The 23,059-nt window shown below is 46.3% G+C and overlaps 1 protein-coding gene and 1 pseudogene across 6 annotated transcripts in view; both read left to right on the top strand.

Moving 5' to 3' along the window:
• The window catches only part of LOC123935912 (F-box-like/WD repeat-containing protein TBL1X), a 209,869-nt gene that overhangs the window by 116,999 nt on the left and 69,811 nt on the right, over nt 1-23,059 (top strand). The window contains exon 1 of one of the 6 annotated variants that reach the window (XM_045996760.1): nt 12,536-12,554. The exons of the other annotated variants lie outside the window; for them this stretch is intronic. The gene's annotated coding sequence lies outside the window, so the exon portion shown is untranslated. Of the gene's footprint in view, nt 1-12,535; nt 12,555-23,059 lie in introns of those variants that run through there. 6 annotated transcript variants of the gene reach the window in all.
• LOC123935795 lies at nt 4,576-5,008 on the top strand (annotated as a pseudogene).

The raw sequence follows: 23,059 nt of genomic DNA, 5'->3' as shown, positions 1-23,059 counted from the left end.
CTGCAAAATGCAGCCCAGCTGCTTGAGTCTTCCTGTCAGGAATCTGCTCAACTAAATCAGCCGAGTTTAGGATTTAGCTTCTAGGAAACCGAGAACTTGCAGCAGGAACTTGTCCTCGGATCTGAGGAGAAGAACTACTGCTTGTACCGTTTGGACGTGGGGATGCTGAGCTGAGGGGAGCAAGATATTCACTGGGGACTTAGGGGGAGGAAGTATCTGCCTGGTTTCTAAGGCTGCATGCATCTGGGAGGGAAGTGACTTACCCAATAGGCGTAGAATTTACTCTTAAAAGAGAGCTGTTGGAGGGGTGCCTGAGTGGCTCAGTGGGTTAAGTGTCCGGTCTTGATCTTGGCTTAGGTCATGAGACGGATGCCCATCTTCGGCTCCGCACTGGGTGTGGAGCCTGCTTGAGATTCTCTTTCCCCCTCTCCTTCTGTATCACACGGCGTCCCCCACCCCCCACTCCCTGCTGTCTCTCAGTCTCAAAAAAAAAAAACAACAACAACAACAAAAAAAACTACTTGATGGCGGCAAGATAGATCCATTTAGTATGGGTCTTTTTATGCTTTCCTGAAGGCAAACAAGTAGAATTAAATAGTAATTATTGGCTCGGAGCGGGTGGATAGGGAGTGGATTGGTGGGGTTAGTTTCTAGGCCATGTTTGTTCATTTCTCCTAGTATACTGGGTTTCAGCCCCTGCATTCATTATCAGTTGCTGTGTAACAAATAATCCCGTGGTCAGCAGCTGAAAGTTACCAACACTTAGTATCTGGTACTGGTTCTGAGAGTCAGGAATCCAAGTCTCATGGTCCAGGGTGTCTCATGAGTTGTAGTCCCATTGTCGGCTCTGGCTGTGATCTGTGAAAATTCTCCCAGCTGGAGGATCCACTCCAAGCTCATTCCTGGATGTGCAAGTTGGCAGGAAGCTTCCGTTCCTCTGTAGGGCCACTCATTTCCTGGCTTCCGCCCAGAGTGAGTGATCCATATGAGAAAAATGGACAGAGTGGGGAAGAGGGATTGGGGAGAAAGAGATAAAGAAAGTGCTGAAAACCATAGTCATTTCATACCTAATTGCAGAAGCGATATACATATCATCAATTCCGCCGCATTCTGTTGGTCACGCGGACCCACCTTGCCAGGTGTGGGTTGGGATAGGCCAGGATTTGAATACCAGGAGGTCGGCACATTGGGTGCCATCGACGAGGCTGCCTACCACAGCACTCTGCCTTTTATACCATAAATTGGCGTCTTGGTTAGAGATGACTCCTTTGAGTACATCACAGATTATCAGAAAATTCTGGAGGGGTACCTGCGTGGCTCAGTTGGGTAAGTGTCAGACTTGATTTTAGCTCGGTCATGATCTCAGGGTTGTGGAATCGAGTCCCCCGCTGGGTTTTGCGCTCAGTGGGGAGTCTGCTGGAGATTCTCTTTCTCTCTCCCTCTGCCACCCCACCCCCGATAAATAAATAAATCTTTTTCTATTTAGCCATGCCCATGGCATGAGCTTTGGAACCATTAGAACCTTATAAAGACTCTCACTTTACTACATGGCAGTCCGTTAAAGAACAATGACTATGTGCTTATTTTGTGCTCTTAATTGTATTCTTGGAGAGACAAATCTTTTTCCCTCCAGTCGAATGGAAGCATTTGTTGAGTGAGCCTTGTCAGTGCCCATCTTCACTGTGTGTCCCTGTTAGTCTTCCAGTTGCTGTCAGGATTGCTGCCCGTCCACATGCTCTTGCTGCCCCAGGACATTTAGGAATGTTGATCTTTCGCTTTCAAGACACTGAAATTGAATTATCTTCCTTGCTGTCTTCATGCAGAGTTAATGAAAGAAAAGTTCATGAAATTTTGTTTGCCCCCCAAACGTTCCCAAAGTTTACGGAATTTTATCTCTTCCGAAAATTCTTTAAAAGTTTTATTGCTAATTCAAGTGTGGTTGACATATATTAGTTTCAGGTGTACACCATAGTGATCAGCAGTTCCACACGTTAGGAACTACTGCGATCAGTGTAGGTACGGTCTGTCACCAGGCAAAGCTGTTGTAGTGTTATTGACCGTATTCCCTGTGCTGCACGGATCATCCCTGTGCCTTATTCGTGCTGTACTTTGGAAGTTGGTGGCTCTTAATCCCCTTTACCTATTTCGTCTGTACCCCCAACCCCCTGCCCTCTGGCTGATTACTGGTTGGTTCTCTGTATTTGTGAGTCTCCTCTTTTTTTATTGCTGTTTTTTGTTTGTTCATTTTGTTTTTTAGATTCCGCAAGGAAGCGAAATCATGTGGTGTTTGTCTCTCTGACTGGCTGGTTTCATGTAAGTCCGCTCTTAGTCCAGCCATGTTGTCCTAAATGTCAGGATTTCACTCTTTTGTGCCTCAGTAGTGTTGCATCGTGTGCAGATCCCACATCTTCTCTGTCTGTTGGTGGACCCCTGGGCTGCTTCCTATCTTGGTTATTGTAATAAACACAGGGGAGCTTGTATCTTTTCCGAATTAGTGTTTTTGGATTCTTCAGCTAAATACCCAGAGTAGAATTACTGGACCACATGGTACTTCTGTTTCTAGTTTCTCGAGGAACCTCCATACTGTTTTCCACAGTGGTCACACCGGTTTGCATTCCCACCACAGTGCACGAGGGTTCCTTTTTCTCCACATCCTCGCCAGCACTTGCTGTTTCTTGTCTTTTTCATTCTAGCCATTCCAGCTTGTGTGAGGCGATGGTATCTCATTGTGGTTTTGATTTGAATTTTCTTGGTCGGTGAAGTGGAGCATTTTTCCACGTGTCTGTTGGCCATCTGCATGTCCGCTGTGGAGAGATGTCTGTTCATGTCGTCTGCCCATTTTTAATTGGATTATTTGTCTTTTTGGTGTTGTGTGAGTTTTTTTACGTATTTTGGATTGAGCCCATTTTGGATATATCACTTGCAAATATTTTCTCCCTTTCGGTAGGTTTTGTTAATCATTTTATTGGTGGTTTTCTTTGCTGTATAAAAGCTTTTTAGTTTGATGTGGTCTCAATTGTTTATTTTTGCTTTTATCTCCCTTGCCTGGGGAGATGTATTCAGAAAAATACTGCTAAGGCCAGTGTGCAAGAGATTACTGTCTCTGTTTTCTTTGAAGAGTTTTATGGTTCTCACATCTAGGTCTTTAATCCAGTTAGAGTTTGTTTTGGTGTATGGTGAGAAAGTGGTCCAGTTTCATTCTTTTTTGCACATAGCGGTTCAGTTTTCCCAACAACATTTCTTGAAGAGACTGTCTTTTCCCACTGCATATTCTTGCCTCCTTTGTTACAGATGACTTGACTAGAATCATGGGCTCATTTCTGGGCTTTCCATTCTGTTCCATTGATCTGTGTATCTGTTTTTGTGACAGTACCATACTGTACAAAATCTTCTCTCTTACTCGTGATTTCGAAGATGATAGCATGTCTGTTGCTCTTCGCTCATGCAGCACTAGAATCATTCATTCGTTCATTCCTTTGGGAGATACTGATTGAGAACTGTGCACCAGGCATTGGGCAACACTCTGGAGATGTGGCTGTAGAGGACGGAATAGAGTAATAAAGGCAGTTTTGAACAGTAATTTAAGGCACATCAGATGTAGAGAAATGAACCTGGTGATAAGTAGGAGTTCCATTTTACAAATTAAGACACTCAGAATGAGTCAATGAACATTTCATAGGATCCTGATTTTCGAGTTGAGAAGGGCTCTTAAGATTCTCATCCGGCTCCTGTGTTTTCTGGACAAGGCAGCTGCAGTGCAGAGAGGGGAGTGCCTTTTCTGAGTGGACAGCTCCAGACCCAGTGCTCTGAGCCCCAGGACATCATAGGCAGGAGCCAGGTCCCATGGTGTCTGTCAGCATCGGGAAGGTCAGAAAATTCCAGGTGATGTATTCACCTGCACTTTTGAGTTCTGGTGCCAGATAGGAAGGCCTGACCTTGCCCTAAGTGTGGCCAGTTGCTTTGGCCTGAAGCTTGCGGGTGCCCGACTTTACTGTTAGTCCAGCTCTCGAAGGGCATTTCCTCCTTTTTGCTCTACGCTTTATCCTTGAAGGATTTTCATCCCTGTTATTCAGGGAATAATAACGGGAATAATCCAGAGGGTTAAGGTGGGGGCTGGGAAAGTTGGAAATAAAAAGAGAATAATAAAGAGAAGGGCGTTTTGAATGGTGGAAATGGGAGACCTGTGTAAGACTTGTAACTTGGTAAGAGTGGGTAGGTGTTTCCTCTGGGAAAGGGTAGCGATCTTTGATGTGTTGAGGATTTGCGGTGACTCTGATGCATCACTAAGAACGAGTTCTTGGTGGCAGCCCTCGGTAACAATCCATTGACCCAGGTTGGGCTGTTTGGTTCATGTGTGTGTGCAGGTTCTCTCCCTGGTAAAGTCAGGCACGCTGTGGCTCACAGGCGCCATTGCTTCTGTGACGGTCTCTTGCAGGCACGGACGAGCCATCTCACCTGCGGGCTGGACACCCAGAGCTGGCCGGTATCAGAGAGCATTGGGTAAACCAGGGGATCACAAGGAATGCTGCTCCTATACATTATTATAAAACTTTTTTATCGGGACTGTGGGAGAAGATGGTGGTCCCCACAGGAGATAATGTTCCTCGTAATTTTCACTTGTTTGAAGAACTCGGAGAAGGACAAAAAGAGGCGATGGTGTGGTTAGCTGGGGCCTTGAAGATGATGAAGATGTGACACTGAAAGGTGGACAGGCATGATTCTTGGGCCACCAGGACAAATTATGAAAATAATACATAGCCCTAAAGTAGAATGTGGAGCTAAATACCCAGAAACTTCTGCATCACATAGATTTGTAACCAGAATGAATATGAATGGAATTAATAATTCCAGTGGAATGGTGGATGCCCGGAGCATAGCAGTGTTAGTAAAATGGCACAATTCATATAGCATTAAAGCTGTACCTCGAGAGCCAAGACGTCTAATGATGTCCAAAGAAAATACGCAGCTTCCACAGCCACCAGAAGGACAAACATACGATAAATATTGATTTGAGTGGATCTCAAACTTGGCTTACATCAGCCACCTTCTATTCATGTTAATGTCTTGATTAAATATCACAATGCAAAAACACCCACACATAAGTGAAAGAATTCCATGAATTCATGGAAAACATGACCTGGACATTCGTAAGCACGTTTTTAATATGTGTACACCATTACGTTTTCAGGTTCCAGGAGGAAAAATGCAGCACGATTCTTTTTCCTCTGTTAAGGGACTATCATTTAAGCATAAACTTGGAGTACTCAAAATGGAATTCAGGTTTACAAGATGAAAGCATGGAGAGGCGAGTCAGATGCTGTGGAAGCATGTGTGCTTCTGAAAAGTAAAAACACATCTTGAGAAGGAAAAACAGAAGTGGCGTGCTTCGTCTGTCTTGCTGAATGAAAGAGCTTCAGCTGAATTTGCCTGAAGTAGCAGGTACAATAAATACTGTCACAAATTCTGTTAATTTTTGAAGCAGTGTGGGTGCTGACTCCTAGTAATAGCAAAAAGATGTTCAGGATTGTTTTGATACCCGTATTTATAATAAAAAATGTTGCCGAGGCGGGGTGGAGAGGTTGATAAGTTCTGTTAAAAGCCGTTCCGGTGTGTTACGTGTAACAGACATGGTAAATATTTGTTTACAGTCTTTGTTTGAGAAACCATGCATCTAAGTAAAATGAACAGAAAGGAAATAGGTGTATGGATATGTGATTTTGAGATTAGAGTTAATCTTAAAATGTAAATAAAATGTGGAATGTGGTCTCAGACTTTTCTTTTTAGGTCTCACCCATTTTTTCATTCATGTCCTTTTTCTGGGCCAGTATCCCAACCCGGGCAGCATATCGAGGTTAGTCGTGCTTTCTCCTTACGTTCTCTGGTTCTCTGGGCTGTGACAGGTTCTCAGACTTTGTTTTGTTTTTTGTTTTTTTTTTTTGATGACCCTGATCATTTTGAGGAAAGCTGGTCATGCATCTTGTAGAACGTTCTTCAGTCTGGGTTTGGCTGATGTTTTTCACTGGGTCAAATTCGGGTAGTGAGTGTTGGGGACAAAGACCCACAGAGGTCAAGTGCCCTCCACTCACGTGCTGTCAGGGGTGTGTGGCGTCCTCATGCAGTACGTCTGATGCACCGCCCTGGTTGCTTGCCGGTGGTGGGTGCCGGGGCTCGCGACTCCGCAGTTACTGTTCTTCCTTTCCGTGGGCCATTCTTCCCAAGCCCACACTCAGGGCACGTGTGTTAAGCTTCTCTGGGCGTTGTTTGTGCTTTAGGTTAAAGTACACCACGTGCGGCTCATTCACCAGCCTCTCCACAGAAGGGGATAGAGCTTTTTCCTAACGGCCCATTCGGGTCAACTCTTGTCATCAGCTGAGCCTGCGGTTTGTCCTCTGCCGGTGTCCGCTTCTTTAAGGTGGAAGTGGGAACTGGGAGAGACCTCTGGAAGCATTTCTGTGCAGAATCCACCCACGAATTTGTGGCCTCTTCCCACACCTGTTCCCCCTTGTCCGCCCTACAGCTGTCTTGATGACACATTTGTGTCTCGCGGTCTGCCTTGGGTTGGCCTCACTGCAACACAGCATCTGATGTCGTTCTGGGAGAAGAGAGTTTTGCGCGCCCATTACTTTTCACACATGTACTTACCTGGTCCGGCTGGCACGAGCAGGTTTGGGCCCGGTGGACACGGGGTCTTCGTGGGACGTGCAGGTTCGGGCTCTGGCAGAGAGGCCCCTGGGCCCGCGGGGAAGGAAGGGGACCCCAGCGCGGTGAGTTCCAGACCTGTGGGCAGCTGTCAGCACGTCTGCGGGGTGCACGGTTCCGGTTTAATAGCGAGAAAATCAAAGTGGAGGCCTTGTTAAGAGAACTTCTCCTCTGTGTATTTTTAGAAGCAGCGAATATCAATCATAAATATTTAATGTACTGTTTAGAGACTTTGGCATCATAAAACTCCAAAAAGGTGACTGAGAGGAGGTTGGTGCGTGTATTCCTAGGGAAGAAAAGAATTGCCCCAACACATCACGTGATAGAAGGAAAAACATCATTGATGTTCTTAGGAAAGGAAGAAATAGGTGAATAGCTATCTTATGTGTCTTGTTAATACCAGATGTGGAACCTAGTAATTATTCTTTGCGTGCCACGGTTTTCATAACTCTTTTCTGATTTTAAAAAATAATGTGAGCAATTTGAACAAATAAAATAGCATGGAAAGAAACTAGACTCCTCTAAACCCATCCGTGGAAGTTCGCCATCAGTGTTCTGGTGTATTTTCTCTCAAATGTCTGTACATGGGCGTGTGTAGCAGTCTGCATGTTGTGCTGTCTCACGCTCATCTCCACTTAAGCTTCCGGAGGAAGCATGGGTTGTCTGCCAGCATTTAATGAATGTATTTGTGTGCCCCTCTCCTGTCACGTTCGTGTGCTGTAGTTTACGGAACACACGTAGTTGGAGATTTACATCGCTTCCAGTTTGTGCTTTAGGATAGCTTGCTTGAAGTAGAATTGTAGGGCTCTTGAGACTGATGACCGAATTGCTTTCCTGAAAGGTCGTTCCAGTTGTATAGTACTGGAGGGGGGGACAGGCCTCTCGAGAGCTCCCACGATGGTGGTCAGCTGAGCTGGGAATGCGTGGCATCTTTATATATGTATATATAATAATATTATTTATATATTATATATTTTTGTATATGTATATATGTATATATTTGCATTTCTTTGATTACTAATGAGGTGGACTATTTTATCTTGTTGGTCAGCCATTTGCATTTTTTTTCCCCTGTGATTTGGACAAAAGCCCTCTTAAACGGCATTCCTCAGGTTCATTCTTTGAACTTGACGCTTTCTGGATTTTCCTTGAAGGCCAGTTGTTTTAAGGATTTGCAGTGTCACTTTGAGCTAAATGGGTCATTTCTGATGTTTGCTGGCACATTATTCCTCTGAGTTGAGCCAAACTGAATTTACATATTAGGGCTGCATTTTTAAACAGGATCTACGTCCAAAAGCAGGACGTTAGCAATTAATTTACTAAGGTCATACCTTCGCATGTGTTTCTAATGTCATTGGTGCTACCCCTCTCCTTCAAGGAGTCTGTGTGCACCAGAGGTAAGACCGGCAGTTATCATGTAAGTTGATGTGTTCAGAAGTCACAGAGACACGTGCATTCCACTCATCTCCTATTTCCTAGTATGCTTATCAAAAGTCAGTATTTTTATAGAATGACAGCTGTAGGAAAAGCACAGATTCTTATGTTAGCCAATAAAAGATCTTTAAAATATAATTATAAATTGGCAAACTTGTCAAATTTGTTTCCACTCGTCATTAGCCGAAGTTCAGTGTTTCCAAAGGATGTGTAGATACGCGTGAGTGTGTGTATGTGGGTGACATATGTCTTCTCATACAAATGAATTAATCGAGTATCGACTTTGCGACAGGCTCTGTGTCGCATGTGAAGCATTTTATCAGACGATTGGGCACGGAATTTTCTAAAGCTCTCTGAAGCTCTTACTCAGAAGAACTGAGCTGTGATACTATGGGGGTGGGATCCCTGTCCTTTTACAGCATTGCAGGTGGAGTGCTGTAGTGGTGTCTGGGCATTGTTGCTCAAAAGTACATTGATTGGGGAAGAGGCTATCCAGGGCTTGAATGAGTCATTTCCTGCCGAGTGTCAGTAGGTGAGATAATCCATGGGGAAATGGCCATTTTCTCCAATGTCGGGCATTTCCTCACAACTCAAGATTCCATTTCCTGTCTGTTTTCCTACCCCAGACTCAGAGTTTTCTTAGTTCTGTGGTGTGCAGTAGGCCCAGAAGTCGAGAACGGGGAGCAGCAGCCTTCTCTGCGTGCCTCTCCGGAATGTGGGTCAAGGTTGATGACTTTGAATTTGAACTCAGTTTCACTGAGCGCACACAGCTCCCACATCCACCAGAGTGGATTCCTTCTCCTTCCTCCCGCTCCATTACTAGGGTGGTGTGTTAGTGGTTCAACGTGAACCTCAGGCTGCGGTGATATCCCGTTGCTAAAACAAAGACAGTTGAGTCGCTGTCTGTGGTCCCTGAGGACCGGCATGCGGTAGGCCCCCCTCACCCCCAGGCTCCAGCCCTGTAGGCAATGATTCTCCATAGTGTGTAATGGGCGGGTCTTCAGTCATTAGAATCATGAAGCAATCCCTGAAAGTTGGGGGCAGAGGATGTCAGACCTGAAAGAAGACTTAAATGTAATGCTGATAAAAAGAGTGATGAAGGGTAGTCCTGGAGAAGGTGTTTTGTTCTTAATTAGTGGCCCAGTGGGACCTGAGCTCTGCTGTTTTGTCTCCTACACAAAGCAAGTTACTTAGCATCATTGCTTTTGTGTTCCTATGGCCACGTGTGAGGAAGTGGGTATCGTGAGGTCACCCCCATTTTGGAGATGAGGGAGCTTCAGCTAACCTGGGTCCTTACCTGGAAATGAGACCTGTGCCACCTGCTGAGCCTGGAAGCTCCAAACTCAGATTGTATAATGAGCCCAGAGTTGAGCCTGGGGCTCTTTGCTCACCTGGGGGTGACCTGCCGATGACCTTGGCATTCTGAGAGACTCAGGCTTTCACCTGCACCTTGCTCAGATGTCTGATGGAACTTCTAGTGATTTACAATATTAAAACGTAACTTCAAACACAAAATTCCTTTTTTTCCGAGAGAAAGCTAGTCTTCAACTGGAATGGTTTGTGATGATTAATGTGTTTCAAATTGGTCAAGGAATAAACAAGATGTTATAGCATATAATTAAAAATTGGCAGTTGTCACAATTAATGCCAGAATCCTGTGGCTAAAACAGACTGTCTGCTTTCATCTGGTGACCACCATCAGCATTTCGGAGCCTATAGGCACCTAGAAGCAATCTTCATGGGTGCTGTGCGGTAGAACTAGAATGGGGGCCCGAATGTGATTTTCTGGTGGCCACAATACAGAGTAAAAAGAAACCAGTGAAATTAATATTGCAACATATCTTAATATACATCAGGTTAATACTGCAGAGCATAATTTAATATGTAATGATACATTAATACATTCTGTTTCACTGTCATTCCATTCCAACAAGTGATCTCTGTGAAAAATTATCGACAAGATATTTTATGTCTTTTTTTCTACCATTTCATCTGTGAAATTTGTGTGTAATTTGCATTTACAGCCCCTGCTGTAAACGTGGACTCCTAGGTCAGTCCAGTTGGAGACTCTGAGGTCCATTATCTAGAACTGTGAGAACTAGCTCATGATAATGAAAAGTAATTTTGAAGAAGGAACTTAATACTGTTTTTAGGAGGAGATAGTTTTAAACTTTGATAATTTATTAATATGTGGTATTGGTTAAGACAAAATGTGTTGTGGGCATGTAATTTAAAAATCTGCATGAGGACCCGTTACGGAGGAATCATCTGGCCTGGGAAGTCCCCATATGCCTCCATCCTGCAGACCACAGTCAAGGATTTTTCTTAGTAGCTGTCGTGACCTGCTGTGTCCAGTCAGGTAGCCACTAGCCATGTGGTGCTGTGGTACCTGAGACGTGGCTAGTGTCACTGAGGGGTGGACTTTAAAATTGCATTTCCTTTTAATTGATTTGACTTTAAACGTCAGTACTTGGCTTAGTTATTGGAAAACATTTAAGTATGTTGGGAGTCACGTAGATAATGTGATCTGTGATTTCACGTCTACATTTCCTGAACTATGATAGCAGTTATGTATTTCCAGTGAAAATTTAATTTCCTGATCGAGATGTGTCATAGTGAAAAGTACACATTGAAGATTTCGGAGATTGAGTTGGAAAAAGGAACCTAAAAGATCTCAATTAATTTTCGATATGGAGCACATGTTGAAATGATGCTATTTTGCGTATATATTAAATCTCAGTGTATTATGAAAAATAACTTTACAGGTCACAGCAGTTTGAAATTTAAAGCTGTACAGAAGCTGACCTGTTTCTTTTGGACGGTGCAGGTCTCCCTCCAAGTTCGCCTGTAACAAAGGAAGTAATGCTCAGAATTACAGGCTCCTGGTTAATGATCACATCCCAGACCGTGCTTTCACCTTCCCTTTGAAAAGCATTCTGTACATTCCACTGAGTCATCTTGATGGTTTGTCCGTCTCCGCGTTGGGCCGTTTTCAAGCATGGCCACCTTAGCTTACCCCTGCCAAGCTCCCTGGTATCGGGAGTTAGCCCCGAGAAGGCAGGGCTCGTCTCACTGGAAAGGGATCAGGCCCTCCGTCTGCACTCTTTCTTATCCCTACAGCATCTCTATGAGATAAAAAAGGCGAATCCCATTGTACACTCAAGATGAAGGGCGTCCAACCGGTTGCATCACGGGCCCTGACAAAGGAAACTTTCAGGTTCAGAGTCTGGGATGGAGCCCAGGGATGCTTCCTCTGACAAAGGCGGTTTTTTTGTTTTGTTTTGTTTTGTTTTTAAACACAGAGACAGAGACTAACATGAAGACAGAACTTTTTTTTTTTAATTTAAGATTTTATTTATTTGACAGACAGAGATCACAAGTAGGCAGAGAGGCAGGCAGAGAGAGAGAGAGGAGGAAGCAGGCTCCCTGCTGAGCAGAGAGCCCGATGGGGGGCTCAATCCCAGGACCCTGGGATCATGACCTGAGCCGAAGACAGAGGCTTTAATCCACTGAACCACCCAGGCGCCCCACAAAGGCGGTTTTTTTCAAGCTTTGTTTAGGCGGCGCTGCACCCCAGGGCTCTAAAGAAAGAAAATCTGGTGCCACATGCGGAAGAGGGAAGTTCCCAAACGGAGGAGAGGAGCTGGTGGTACTTGCTGACGGCGGCAGTGCGATGTGAAGCGCGCGCTCAGGAAGCTGCGAGTTTGACTTCTAGTCATCGGCCAGAACTGGGTCGCATGGAAAACAGGTCCTGTGGGGAAGTCCAGCTGTCCTGTTCTCCAAGGATGGAGGGGGACATGGGTGAGGGGAGACTGGCCGACTGGGCTCGAGGCCCCGTTCTGTCTTGTGAGTTTCTGCCCCGTGCGCAGAGACCTCTCTCTCTGTCCACGAGGATCTCCCCTGTGTTCTGAGGGCTAACTGGAGTAGCCAAGACCAAAGGGAGGCTTTCTTTTTCTTTCCTATCCTAGGTCAGACAAGGTGGAACCCAGTGTTGGGAGTTTCTGTTGACATGAGTGCGTGGACTGTGTGTCGTGGCCACCTGGCACAGGAAAGGACTTGATCTTCCGTCTTTGTGGTCTTCCCACTAGTACCGCCTCCATCCGCACAGCTCGCGGCAGAGTATTTGCACCCATTAAGCTCTCCAGGAACTTTCTGCTCTTCAGTCATTTGCATTCACTCAAACATTCGGCCAACCGGCCTGCGTTTATTGAGCACCTACTGTGTGGACATCCGGAGCCATGTTAGATGCAGGGAATATAGCAGTGAACAAAGCCGACAAAGATCTTCTGTCTCGTGGGCCGAGAAGTGAGTGCTCCGTGTGACACAGGAGATGTGGTGCCACAAACGAGAGCCGGGGAAGTCTCTTCGCTGTCGGTTACACTGCATTTTATGCATTTCAGGGACCGGCTCTCGAAAGATAGGTAAAACGTTTTCTGTTGTATAACAGCACTTGGTTGAGAAAAAAAAAAACTCGCACATTTTTTAATGTACCTTTGCCAATTAGAAAAATTGTAAAGTGAAATTGATTTCTCTTGGGGTTTGTGCAGAAATTAGCAAACATAATGCTTTTCCCTGAGCAGGATCTTCTTTCAACTACTGAGAGGCTTGTGATCAGGCAGGTGGAGTGAGGCGAGCTGACAAGTCAGAAGGCCCAGTTTTGTTCCAGTAGCATCTTCTGACCCAGTAAAGAGAACCCAGGCTGCTTTTCTTACAGTGGCGATGCCGTTACAATGTGTGCCAGCGGAGCACTTTTTATTAATACCAAGCCTTTGGTAAAGTATTTTGCTTTCTGAGAGGCTTCGTGAATCCTCTCACGTTTCCCTGGTACACTGGTTCTAAGTGCCCCCCTGCCCTGCTGCGCTGAATTTCCACTCGCTGAGAGCGGTCTCGTTAAATGGAGGTTTACGGCCCCTAGACTCGAGAAGAGATGAACGCAGTTAGACCATGCCGTTTGAGGGTCCGGTGCATGTGGATTGCTTCCTTACATTTGTGGTGACTCGGACACCCCGGTGTGCACGTGGCAGCTGAGCGGGTGGCGACAAGGGCTTGCATGCGGGCTTCATCCACGTGGCAGTGTCCGGAGTCATCGAGCCACTGACATCCAGTAGGAGCGGTGTAACGGGGGAGACGGGAGGTACAGCGCCTGCGTTTTTAATTTGGTTTTAATTCGACCTGTCATTTTTGGCCTCATTGGCTAAAGTTTTGGTGTCGGCAGGTACTGCCTTGTGAGGTAGGCGTGATGATGGACTGATGTTCAAAATGGTTTTTCTTCTGCATTTTAATAAACGCCTGGGACATCCTGAGCCTGTTTGTACCTGGTCATTTCTCTCTTATTTCCCTCGCTTCCCTGTCCGTCTCTGCGCGGAGGGCGGACACCGTTGGGTCGTAGCCGAAGGCTGTGGGCCAGTGTACAGAGTACCTTCTAGGCAGAATGGAAGTTGAGGTTCATTGAGATCCTGGGACGCAGACCATCCTTGGGGATCTTTTCTTGTGTGTGTGTGTGTGTGTGTGTGTTTTCCCATCTTGATGAGGAAGATGCCCTAAATACAAGTCAGCTGTAGTAATTACGTACGTTGCTGGCGGCGTCACCTGACCTGCTGATTAATAAAGCTGAGTGCCATGTGATAAGCGTTTGGTTCTGTTGAATGTAGGCAGACTGTATTTGTTTGGTTCTGTTGAATGTAGGCAGACTGTATTTGTTTGGAACAAATATACTGAACCATTATCTTCTAAGGACAGTAGCTTTAGAAGATAGAAACATTAACACTTGGTGGATCGCTGGCCTCCCTACAGTGATGCCCAGAACCTATGTGAATAGTCCTCGAACGCTGGAAAGAAAAAGCGAGATGGAGTTCGACCAAAAGAGTGAAGGTGTCTGGCAGACAACTTAGGAGCAAGGAGAGAAGTTAAACTTGTATAGAACATGAACACGGGCTGCGGGAAAACCGCATAGATTGCCATAAGGGGACAGAACGGGTTTCTGAGCCTGGGCATTATTCACATATGGGGCTGGATAGTTCTCGGTGGTGGGGCTGTCCTCTGCGTTGTGGGGTGTTGAGCTGCAGCCCTGGGCCCCACCCACAGGTACCAGTAACTCTCCCCGCAACAGTTAGAGCAACGCAAACTGTGTCCAGAGAGAGCCCAGTGTCCCCTAGGGGAACATCATCACCCTGCTGATGAGAACCGCTGGAATAGATACGTAACTGCAGACAGGTATAAGGGTCTTAGGTCTGGCTTCTGGAGGAGGCGTGAGACATACAAGGAAGCCATCCCAGTGATTGCAGTTGGTCCTTCCATGGCGCTACACACTCCCAGGGATCCCTGGGAGCCCAAGGTGACCGCCGTGAACAAACCATTCCTCTTGGGGTCAGAAAGGCTCTACCTCACCGATGTTTGGAAGAAATGAGTTTTAAGCATCCTTTGAAGGTGGAGGGAAGAGATTGAGGGACTAGATCAGAGATCAGCATTTTGTCTTCTATTTAAAATTTATCCTATTTCCTAGGCACACATTTCCCTTTGCAGATAGCTGCATTTAGGACAGAATGTTCATGAAATGAGTTTTTATAAGCTAACATTTAACAATGTGGAAAACATTCCAGTTTGAGTTAACTTATTTCAGTTTTAGTGAAAATAACAGTAATTTATGTTACATATTAGGCACTTGGACACATTTTGTAACGGAGCTTCAGAGGATTTGGGGGGTGGTATCTGGAATATTGTAGTGATTTTACTGTGTAATTTCACATTGTGAAGCTCTAGCCATAGAAGCTTGGGCTTTCTCTGGACTCCAGAAAGTAGGCAGTCACTGCTAGCTATGTAGAATTTCATGGTGTAAGCACAAATGACTTCTTGATTTATGCCCATGATAAATACATATTCATCACCCAGAGATATTATAGAGAGTTTTGTGTGAAAAGACAGAAGTCGGCCATAACCCCCTTCCCCCAAAATCTGGCCTGAGCATTGCCATTTTCATTGGAAAAGTCAGTAAAAGCTGGGAATCCTAAAAGAGGCATACACATCTTTCTACGTTTGGTTGTTTTCCCCTAAAGCATGTGAATGCCCAGTCATCTGCGAGTACTCGGAGGGTTGTCTTCCCCTTTGCTCCAAGGAGTCCCAGCCAGAACTCCCCCAGGAGACTCCACCCAGCATGCCTAGCGCCTTTTTCTGGGTTTCTAGCTTCTGGTCCTCCCACATGAAAGCAGCATGGAAATCTCTTGTCTGCGTCTCACCAGACATCCCCCGTATCCCCAGCCTGCTTGGTTGTCTTGCCTGCACCGAATCCGTCTAAAGGGACTTCAAGTTCATTTCTGGAAAGAGCTAGTAACAGGTCCCGTGCGCACTCGTACTTCCTGCGTTTGGGTGATGTCTCTGTAGTTTGTAGTTAATAGGAGCAAGGCCAGCCGAACGCAGCTGAGCAGCCCTGGATGGGTTTGGGGACACTATGTGTCTGAAGGATATCCTGGCCACTGGGAGTAGCAGAATCCTTCACAAGAACTGGTCGTGATTTATCTTCTAATTGTTAGACCGTGCCCTGAAGGCTGCAGTCTAGGCGTGATGTATGTGTTGGACTAACTTGGTTGTAAGGTTTATGTGATAATGATACTGAACTCTCACATGTAAGTAACAACGGGAAGGCACTGCTGCTTGCTCATAAGGGTATTAATTTGGACGGCTGTGATCTCACCCAGCTTCTTTTTTTTAAGATTTTATTTATTTATTTGACAGGCAGAGGTCACAAGTAGGCAGAGAGGCAGGCAGAGACAGGGGGAAGCAGGCTCCCCACAGAGCAGAGAGAGAGAGCCCGACGTGCGGCTTGATCCCAGGACCCCAGGATGATGACCTGAGCTGAAGGCAGAGGCTTTAACCCACTGAGCCACCCAGGCGCCCCCTCACCCAGCTTCTGCTTCTACACTTACTATATGATTATCATTGCCGCTTACTATAAAGCCCTGCAGGACCCGAAAATGGTGCATGAGTCATCAAGAAGGAAGATGCAGTATTCAGTGGAGTTTAGTGTTAAGTACATCTTACTGTATTCGGAAGGTGTTGTGTTTTTTTGGTTGTTGTTGTTTTTTGTGTGTGTTTTTTTTGTTTTTTTTTTTTTTTTTTGGTGCTTGTCTGTTAAGTTTCATTCTTGTTTGAAGCACAAAGCTAAGCTTTGTGGATTTGCAGGTGCTGAGCTGGAGGCCCTGTGAGCTCAGGGATGCAGGTGCTGATATCCCGGCCTGCTGCAGCTGGACAGGCAATAAGCAGAAAAACAGACAAGGTGCTTGGGTAATGACACGGGCTGGGAAGGTCAGGAGCAGGGTCATGTGTTTGGGTGGAAGGGGTTCCATGGTAGAGGTAAGAATGCCTCTTGGGGCACCTGGGTGGCTCAGTGGGTTAAAGCCTCTGCCTTCAGCTCGGGTCGTGATCCCGGGGTCCTGGGATGGAGCCCCACATTGGGCTCTCTGCTCTGTGGGGAGCCTGCTTCCTCCTCTCTCTCTCTGTCTGCCTCTCTGCCTACTTGCACTCTCTGTCAAATAAATAAATAAAATCTTTAAAAAAAAAAAAAAAGGGGAAGGCCTCTTGATGAGGAGATGGTTGAGTTGAAGTCATGAGGATACACCTGGGAAGAGCCCGAAGAGAGTTCGGGAACAGCACGTGCCAAGACCAGGCAGTAGGACCGAGCTTCAGGAACATGAGAGGCGAAAAGCCAGACCGGGCAGGTCTGATGTGATGGGAGTAAGCGTCTGACAAGGGGATGGGATCAGAGCTGTGTGTGCAGGGAACAACCATCAGTAGTCATAATGGTGGTGAGTTCGGACTTGAAACCCTCCAGTGTCTTCCCATGGCACCAGCTAGTGGCTGGCTCCTGTGTCAGGGAGGGACCGTAGTGGCTGTAGGCCGCTCCCAGGCAGAAGACAGTCTCATTTTCCACTAGCGGAGCTCCATGGGGCCAGGAGGGAAAGCCCAGATTTGGGATACTTCAGCAGAGATCACCACAGATGTCCTGGGTACAGGAGGCCGAGAAGGAGGTATCATCTGCTGGGACAGCAGGTGGGAGGAGGGTGGCGTTGGTGTTGGTGTGGGAGGTGGGTGCAGGTCCCATCGTGGACAGGCAGCATTTGGGTTGCTGGTTGGACTTCCACGAGGACACATCATGTGGGACGAGTGTGGAGCTGGGAGGGCCTGGACCAGAAATGCATCTGGGGGCTAGAGCCAGGGACAGAGTTCTCTGGGGGGAGGTGAATGGCGGTTCAGGACTGCCCGAGGCACTGATGGCACAGTCGGGGGAGGGGCCCAGAGGTCAGAAATGATGCCTTTCAGAAGCTTCACTAACGTGCCACAGTCATTTGATAACCTGTTTTATTTTCGTAAAGATTGACACAGGCTTGTAGAAGATCAGAGTAGTCAACTGCCATCTGGAAACCTGAGAGGAATTTGTTAACATCATCCTCTTACTAGCTCCTTTCTTGTTTCAAAGTAAGGGGAACAGCTTCCACTAAGAATTATGCCGAAATTTCCTTTTTTCCCTGAAGCTTTCATCTGAGGTAGGGAAAAATGATTTGGCTGAGATTAATTAAATCTGAATACCTCTTGTTTTTCTCAGGCTCTTTCTAGAGCTTTTGCCAGTAACCACAAGGATGGTACTGAATATCATTGAACAGCATAGTGTGCTCAACTTTTTTTTGAATGGCTTTTATGGTCTTGATTGAACAAGAACTTCCATCCCATTTCCCAGCTGCAAAGATTAATACGAATTTAATTAACCAAAATGTGTCATTTTGCCACCATGTAGCTAAATTCCCCAAGGACAGAAACTGGCCTGAGAATTTCCGGGTGTGACTAATGTGCAGATATTTCAGAAAGTACCAAGATTCTGAGATTGTTTCTAGAGAACGGCTCTGTTCCAGCAGGAAGTATGTCAGAGAGTCAACAATGAATCTGGAGAGAACAGAGTCCATTTTGTGTTTCCTGGTTAAGGGTTTGAGACTGGCTCAGGAAGAGAAAGTGGTCATTTTTTCTTGACACTCATTTCAAAATAAGATGGCTGATTTGCGATTTAACTCTCATCACCGTTTTGACCTAAGTTTCTTTTTAACCAACAAGTCGAGTCTTTGGAAGAAATGCATTTGCACTGCAGGTTGATTTTCTTTTACTGTGGCATAAATACGCAAAATATAGAATTCCCCATTTTGGGGCACCTGGGTGGCTCAGCGGGTTGAACGTCCATCCGACTCTTGATTTTAGTTCAGGTCATGATCTCTGGGGGCTGGGATCAGGCCTTGTGTCGACACCGTGCTGAGTGTCAAGTCAGCTGGGGATTTCTTGCTCCCTCTCTCTGTGCCCCTCTCCCAGCCATGCTCACTCTTAAATAAATAAATCTTTTAAAAAATTAAGAAAACGTGGTCAAAATGGTAAATTTTAAGTATACATATGTTTAGTGGCATTATGCAGATTTCACTGTCCATCCCCAGAACTGTTTCGTCTTCCCAGGTTCAAACTCCGTAGCTGTTAGGGCCGTAACTCCTTTTCCTCCCGCCCATCTGCCCACTCCCAGCAACCCCTGCTCCGCCTTCTGTCTCTGTAACGATGCCAGCTGCCGCACACGGGTGGGGTCACACATTCTTGCCCTTTGGTGTCCGGCTCATTTTCCTTAACGTGACATCCTTGTCGTCCACCCACAGCGTGGCGCGTATCAGAATTTTGTTCTCTTCAGAGGCTGACTAGGACTCCGTCGTGTGTGTGTATAATTTATACGAGCTTGGTGGATCCGGTCGTCCGTCGGTGGGCATGTGGATTGTTTTCCTCTCTTCGCTGCTGGGAATATGTTGCCGCTCTACGAACGCCAGGGTCCAAATATCTCCTCAGCTGCCTCCTTTCAGTTCTTTTGGTTCTGTACCTAGAAGAGGCATCGCTGGGTCACGTGGTGATTCTGTGTTTAATATTTTGGGAGCCATCACACTGTTTTCCTGAGGGTTCATTTTGAAGTAATCGTTGGGAGATGCGATGGAAATGGCATGCAGCCATGACTCACGGGCTCTAGCAGTGGAGCTCGAGAACGCCCACAGGCCAGAATTAGCCCAGTGCCTCCTTTCCTACCGGCAACAAGCTCCGGGTGGTTTTTACATTTTTACATATCAAAAAAGAAGAATGTCTTGATACGTGAACTTCTGTGAAATTCAGATTTTATTGTACATCATTAAAGTTGCATTGGAACGCAGCTACCCCTGTTGGTTTGTGCATTGGGCATGACGAAGGTAGACGATTGTGACAGAGAAGTCCTGTGGGCTGAGAAGCGGAAACTCATTACACTCATATGCTTAAAGGACGAGTTTGCCAGCCTTTGGGCTAACAGGTTAGGCTCATGAGAAGTCAGACAAGCGTATTTACATCTGTTGACCACCGCGCCTGCGGAGCACGGACTTGTCCACGGGTCTTTGTAGGTGCATGGCGCGTCCTCCTCATTCATCACCCAGTTCTAAACCTCACTTCCATCCCTTTCTCACGTGTAAGCCTCCAGTGCGCATTGCCGAGGCCCCGCAGAGGTGTAGAGTTTAAAATCCCAGCCGAGTCGATTTTTTTTTTCTCCCTAAGGTTTTATTTTTAAGTAATTTCTACACCCATTGTGGGGCTCAGACTCACAACCCTGAGATCAAGAATGTTACGGGCTCTACTGAGCGAGCCAGCCGGGCCCCCTAACTAGCCCCAGCCGAGTTTCAAGACTTGCGCATTTCAGATATGTGTCCTTTTCCATTTTCAGTTCCAAAATTTGCTTCTCTGTACTGTCTTTTAAGGAATTCTCTCTTCCCGGTGAATAAGGGAGAAATCTCTTACTAATGAAGGAACCAAAGTTGAGGATGATACCTCAAAATTCACTTTTTTTCCCTCTCTGCTTTTTTGGATAAGGTCTGTGCCCCTACTAAAAGGCAGTGTTCTATTTTTAATCTGTGATATTTCAATAAAACCATGTAAATGTCATACTTGGAACTGTAGGGTGTTTTCAACATTTTTTTTTGCAAAAAGCTTTTCTCTGCAGCAAGGACTGTGTACGGGTTGTGAGAAGTTCTGTTCACACAACCGGAAACCTGAAATAGCATCGTTTCCACCATTTAACATCTTCCTTCATTTTAGTGAAATCTTCAGAATATCATTTTAGGGTAACACTTTGCTCAAAGTTTAATTTGTGGTGAGACACAAAGCCGCCAGAGCTTCCTAATGGACGCAGACAGCTGTACCACAGGGACGGATACACTTAGACGGTGACCGTATTTACCCCCGTGTCCCGTGTCCGCCGCCCCCCACCCCGGGGAAGAAGCTGTCAGTTTGTTTTTGTATCCGTGAAATCATAGTATTTGTCTTTCTCTGACTTCACTTAGCATAATGCCCTGTCGGTGCATCCCCATAGGATTTTCTGTCCCTCACGAACATGATCTTAGGACCTCACAGAAGTTGGAACAGGCTCAAAGGAAAACAGGCTAAGTTTAATCTAGAAAGTACCCTGAAATTTTACTTTCCCTGTATTTCCTCTCTAAAGGAAATGGAGCATTGGCTTTTTCTTTTTTTGGCAATTGTGTTTGAAATTGTGTTTGCATGAAGAAGAGTATTGCCCACTCGCTGGTGAGATAACTCGGTGAAAGCGAGGAGGCAGGCAGGTGAAATCGTTCCGTGAGCAGAGCACGACGGCCGTGCCCGCGACGCTGCTCCAGAGTCGAGTCCCCAAGGCTGGTCTGATCTGCTGTTGGTCTGAGCCGGTTTGTTTCCTCATCCGACTGCTCACTTTCTTTCTCAAACACACTTGCTCATTTGAAAATTCAGAATTCGAGAATCAAGTAGTAAGTTTCCATATAAGAAAACCACAGATAAAAGGGATTATGTTCCAGTTGAAAGGAAAACTCGATTCCCTCACATGTTTATTTGTGTGACAGTTTTAGCCCCTTTAAAGAGACCTCCTGAAACGTGTTCCTTTTGAGTAGTGAGTGGCGCACATGTTTTTAGGTTCATCTTGGCTTTTAAATTTTTATTTATTTAAAACATTTCTCATGGCGGTAAAATACAAACAAGGTTCATCTGGTTTTGTATTTTCAGGTTCATGGTTTCCCCCCACCTTTAAAAACATGAGAGAATGATCAGTAGAATAGAAGGAGCAGGGCATTCTAGTGGCCAGGGTTTCACGGCTGTGGCTGTGCTGCGGTTATAATCATAACTTCGTTGTTACCCGCCTGCGTGCCTGGCTTTACATATATTTGGATATGCGCATCTATGCAGTGTAAGTGTCCAGCGCTGTGCTGTGTGGCACAGAGAGGTTATGGTGTTCGTCAGGAGACACACAGCTCCCGTCGGGGGTTCTGAGGTTTCGCCACGGCCGGCCTCACTCTGGGGTGGTGATGCTTCTGCAGAAGTCTGCCAGATTGCCTTGTAAAGGAGACATGACCCTTTCCTGGCATGGAGTGTAACTTCTGGGAAGCAGACCACACTGGAATCCAGGGAGGAGGAAGCCAGCTAAGACTGGGTAAAAGCACAGTGTGATGCACAAGGGCAAGCAGAATTGAGGCCAGAGTTTGACCTTCAGGGGAAATGGAGACCACTAGAACGACACAACGGAACTTTCTGTCTTTTGTTGCAAAGAGTCCCTTAAAAATGCACCCTGAACACAGACATTGTTGGGGAGGGCGATGGGGTTTAGGGCCAGCTGGCCTGGGATTGCCTCCAGGTTCACACCTTCCTGACAGCACACTTGCAAAGTCTCTGGGCTGCTGGCGGGGGTGGGGTGGGCGGTGACAGTGTGGGGGGACAGCGGCGCCCTGAACTCGCCTTCCTGTAGCCTCGAAGCTTCGCACAGATGCTGGGTGTTTCTCTTTGCATCACACATGGACATTTTGGCCGGCGAATTCCTGACGGGGCAAGACGAGATGCCTCTCCGCTTTATGGGAGCATCCCAGCCCAGGCTCCAGAGCCAGTGGGACCATCAGAAGGCCTTGGGAACCTGGGGATTCTGATGACCCATCCGCTGAGCTGTTTGACTCACAGAAAGTTCAAAAGGCTTTAAATCGTGTGTTCTTTTCTCTGTCACAAGAGTCTGTTGTCCTTGTATTTTTTGGTATTTATTTTTATATTTTTTAAGGTTTTATTCTTAAGTAATCTCTACACCCAACGTGGAACTCAAACCCAGGACCCCGAGATCAAGGGTGTGTGCTTTACTGACTGAACCAGCCAGGCATCCCTCAGTCACCTTTTTAAATTATAGGGAAACACGAGTCATCGTTGTCATCATCTTCTGGTTTTTTATTGTTGTTGTAGTTGTTGTTCTTAAGTAATCTCTGTGCTCAGCATGGGCTGCAAACTCCTGACCCCAGGATCAAGAGTTGCATGCTCGGCCAGCTGAGCCCGCCAGCCAGGTGCTCCGGAAACCCTGAGTTTTCTGGCAGGTGTCATGCTAGGCCCTGCTCTGGGCACGAGGTATGTTTCCTTTCAGTGTCCTGTGTCCTTCATTTACAGAGGACAGCTAGTGCCTGCCTGCCTCCCACCATTTACCGCAGAGTGCCTTTTAGTGAGATGGTCGAATTCTTGGTCCTGCAAGCCAACTGCCTCAACTATTTGTTACTCCAAAGGATTGAATACTGCACACTGCTCTTTGCAGCCATCACACACGGGAGTAAACCGGTGTCCCCGCGATTCAGTCCTGTTACATCCAGGAAGAAGAAGATGTAACTGTTTGGTCCATGGGACCAAGAGAGCCAAATTGTGTGGCCTTGTGAGTCCCAGTCTTCCCCAGGCCGACTGAGCAGTGGGTTCCAGGGAGCAACATCAGAGCGTGAGAAAGGAAAGTGGATCGACAGGTCACCGTTCTTACAGAGATAGCAACAGTCAGTCATCTTACGAATGGGGAGGTGCTCCTCTTTGGTAGCTACAGACCCGTGACATTGGGCCTGGTGTGAAT

This window comes from Meles meles, chromosome Y, assembly GCF_922984935.1.
Source record: "Meles meles chromosome Y, mMelMel3.1 paternal haplotype, whole genome shotgun sequence".
NCBI classification, from domain to species: Eukaryota; Metazoa; Chordata; class Mammalia; order Carnivora; family Mustelidae; genus Meles; species Meles meles.
Note: the sequence above shows the minus strand (reverse complement) of the source record. Positions and strands in the feature narration are given on the sequence as shown.